This window comes from Tamandua tetradactyla, chromosome 2 (assembly GCF_023851605.1).
Source record: "Tamandua tetradactyla isolate mTamTet1 chromosome 2, mTamTet1.pri, whole genome shotgun sequence".
Lineage (NCBI taxonomy): Eukaryota > Metazoa > Chordata > Mammalia > Pilosa > Myrmecophagidae > Tamandua > Tamandua tetradactyla.
The window spans coordinates 392,002-396,103 of NC_135328.1; the positions used below are offsets into that span (position 1 = coordinate 392,002).

The following is a 4,102-nucleotide window of genomic DNA, read 5'->3' on the forward strand; positions in this document are numbered from 1 at the left end:
CTTGGCTGGGTGATGGTGCCCAGCCGTCTGGTCATGCAAGCATTGGCCTGACTGTAGCTGCAAGGAGAATTAGTGAACTTCAATTACACACTTTTAAATATGTGTTCAAATATGCAGGTCATTCTTTAATCTCACTACTTCCTTCAACATGGAAAGAGAAGACAATAAGCTTTCCAATGTGTTACTAAAGTGTTAACCAGCAGCATCTAAAAGGTGCTTTAATATAATTAGGAGAAATATGAAGCTTTTATATAATGCCATCTTGTTTCCTTTATTCAGATATCCAGCAGTTCCGACCTCTAGTTCCCTATCTCAGCCTTTCAGAGTTCTGAATGGACTTCAACCAAACATGCCAATCAATACAAACTAATTCAGAATATTTCTCCATTATGATTAAGAACCTTGATTTATTTTTTACTTCAAGAATAAATATTTTATTTTAGTGAATATGGGGAATGTTAGTGTGAGAATAAGATATAGATTATTTCTATAGCATGAAGAAGGAGAAGTTGTTTAATTTATAGTTAGAGGCATTAGTGGAGAAAGACCTCTTCTTTTACAGAGATGGAAAAAAACTGAAATTCACTTGGCTGTGCATAATGTTGCACAGCTGTGAAGCACATGGAATCTTGCCTCAGATTTAGCTTCATATCTTTGGTCTGCTAGTTACTATCTTAATGACTCATTTAATTAATGAACACTCTTCTGCTTTTATTACCCTATAGGTAAAATGCATGTAAGAAAAATATGTACTTAAGCATTGGGTTGATACGGAAGATAAATACATGAAATATAATTATAAAATTTCCAGGAGTAAACTGTATTCTCATTAGACAACATTTCACATGATAGTGATGCCTTTAATTTAAATAGAGTTTGAATGTTTAATCCTGTAATCAGTCTGTTTCTTTTTTCTTTTATTTTTAAAATATGGAACACTTTACGAATTTGCATGTCATCCTTGCTCAGGGGCCATGCAAATCTTCTCTGTATTGTTCCAATTTTAGTATATTTGCTGCCAAAGTGAGCACAATCAATCTGTTTTGATGTACATGATCATTCAATTTAGAAATCTATCCAAATGTTTAAAAAGCTATTAAATATTCTGTATTATGTTTTGGGTCATTTCTGATTAATTTAGTTTAGGTTGTGGATGTCAGGTGCACTGCAGCCTCGTGGAAATCAGATCAATGTCTTGAATTGTCTTCTTGGGGCTGTAGGTGAACAGGCAGATGGAACTGCTGTTCTGTTTCTTGCTCCTTCTGTGTTACTTGGCAGTCTTCATGGGGACCCTCATCATCTCAGTCGCAATCACCTGCAGCCATCTAATCAAACAGCCCATGTACGCCTTTCGCTGCCACTTCTCTCTCTTGGACCTCTCCTTGCCTCCACTGTGATTCCCAGGATAATCAGGTAGTTAGCTACAGATGAAAACACATTTCCTACCACAACCGTATGACCCAGCTCTTCACTGTCCGCTTGCTGGCAGGTGAGGAAATCTTCATCTTGGTGTCCATGGCTTTTGACCGCTGTGTTGCTATTGTCAAGCCCCTGCATTACATGAGCATCGTGAGGACTGACATGCTAATACCATGGCCTGAGACCTGGAGTGTTCATACTCTCTTGCTCTACTGCTCATAGTCCTCAGTGGACCTTTCTGCGGCCCTACATCAGATATACCCCTACATGTGTGTGTGAAGCTGGTTTTGAAACTTCCCTGTCATGTTATCTATGTCTTTAATATCTTAGTCAATCCAAGAATGGCAGTCATCATAGTTTTCCTTGTCCTTTTGGCTTCTCACATATTCACAGTGTACTGTATTAGAACACATTCTTCTGTAGGGTGATGCAAATCTTTCTCAACCTGTAGTTCTCACATAATGGTTATAAGGTTTGTTCTTGTGCCCTGTATTTCTACAGCAAGATCAACAAGAAGGAAATCTCTGTTCTACACCTATGATTGCACCCCTGCTGAACCCTCTCATCTATACCCTGAGAAATGTGGGGCTGACATTTCCTTTCAAATGGTCTTAAATAGCATAGTGAGAATTAGCATATACAAGTGATATTCATGGTACTTTCTATCCTATGTCTTCAAGGTAGTTGAAGAGTCACTTTAGAAATAACTCTCTCTGGAATGTTGTATTAAATGATCACTGACATTATAGGAACCAAAGATACACATTACTGTTCTTGTAGCAATCTGCAACTAAGGAGTCCAACTGCTTCAAAGCCCACCACTTGTATTTGATGAATACAAGACATATCTTCTTAAAGTACATCATTGGTAATGCCATTCTCATCTCACAATATTTACCTGCAAGCTTATTTTCCTTGGATTAACATCTAGCCTTTACATGGTTAATAAAGAATTTTCCCAAATTGCTCCAAGTTTAATTGACTAATCTTAGTCCTACTACATTGGGATAATAGACATTGGGGTCTGGGAAATTTGGGTCAAATATTGACAGTGTGTTTTTATCTCTGGGTCTTGCCAATTTGCTTCAATTTTGTGAGCCTCCATTCTTGAAACATCTGGGAAAATGTTATAATATAGTCTCATAATGATGTTGTAACATTATATTGCCTAACCCAAATGAAGTTGTACATGGCATATTATAAATTTGTATTATGTTTTTTCTCACTTTCCTTTATTATTTGTTTTTCTTTGCTTGGATGCTTTAATCTAGTCATATTGGATCATTTTACATTCTCAAAATATCTCCACAAGGGGGCATATCTATGAAATTCTTTCTGTGCTCTCCTTGATTTAGAATGCCCCTTCCCATATATTAAGGTCCATGTCTTCCCTATGCTTCATAATCTTTCTATTATTTTCTTATTCATTAGTGTTGGGGACCAGAGGCTAACCTAAGATGGCGATTAAGCCAACATGGCCACCCTGGCTGATGCAATAGCACCTACATATTACAACAAGGTTCTTCACGGAAATAGGTTCCCACCAAGAGTCTGTTCTGCCCCTTTTTACCCTGGCAACAAGTGCCACCAATCATCTAACCAACCCTTTCCGCCAGCGCGAACTCCCTCCTATCATAATGCTCCACATACCCTACTTCCCTCCCCAAGTCAGTATATATACACCCGGCTTGCTTAATAAAATTTGCAGCTTGATCAGAATCCTGTCTTGCTGTCCTTCTTGCATCTCTCTGTCCCATAGCCATTCTTCCTTCAGCAGGTGGCGGACCCCGTTGACTGTCCTGCGGGTCGGGACAATTGGCGCCCAACGTGGGGCTCGACCGCTAGCTGAGAGATAAAAGCGTCACACACCAAAAAATTAGGAGAGCCCTCCCATAACCCCGGACTGCCACAGAAGTAACTCGCCTGTGAACGCAGCCCCGGCAACATTGCCTTGCGCCGACGGACAAACAAAGAGAAGAGCGAAGGATCACGCAGTAAGTCACTTTCATTTTCATTTAAAAAATTCACTATGGGACAGGAATCTAGTACACATGAGCTTTACGTGAGACAACTAAAAGAAACCCTCAAGACGTGAGGAGCGAGAGTTAAGAAAAAGGACCTTAGAAATTTCTTTCAGTTTGTCTATCAAACCTGTCCATGGTTCCCTGCTGACGGGACCATAGACCAAAAATGCTGGTTGAGAGTAGGAGATTGTTTAAAGGACTATTATAAAATTTTCAGGCCATAAAAGGTACCAGTTACAGCCTTCAATTATTGGAACTTAATCAATGAGGCCATAAAAACTTCCCTTCAGACACTGAAATACTAGAGCTTTGTAGAGAGGGAGAAAACGCCTTAAAAAATTCAGACCCTGAAATACTAAAGCTTTATAGAGAGGGAGAAAATGCCTTAAAAAATGCACAGCCCCTCTCCAGACCCCACTCAGAATGTAATTCTGTCACTATAGATATACCAAATGACACTGACCTCCAAGAAGATAAAACTCCCTGTGCCGAAAAACCCCTCTCAGCTTTTAATAACCTCCTGGCCTTCCAACCCCCCCCATGTGCAATGTGCACCACAACCTCCTCACCATTGCTATCCTATAATGCCCCGAGTTCCGCCCTTCCTGCCACAATATACAGCCTTGGAGGAAGCGGCCACTACACTCAGAAGCAGTGCA

At 39.8% G+C, this 4,102-nt stretch overlaps 1 non-coding gene across 1 annotated transcript; it reads right to left on the minus strand.

Annotated features, from left to right (window-relative positions):
- Positions 1–924: 924 nt before the first annotated feature.
- LOC143675202 (U6 spliceosomal RNA) lies at positions 925–1,031 on the minus strand. Its single transcript, XR_013171445.1, has one exon. It is a non-coding gene; the product is annotated as a U6 spliceosomal RNA (small nuclear RNA).
- Between the last annotated feature and the right edge of the window lie 3,071 nt (positions 1,032–4,102).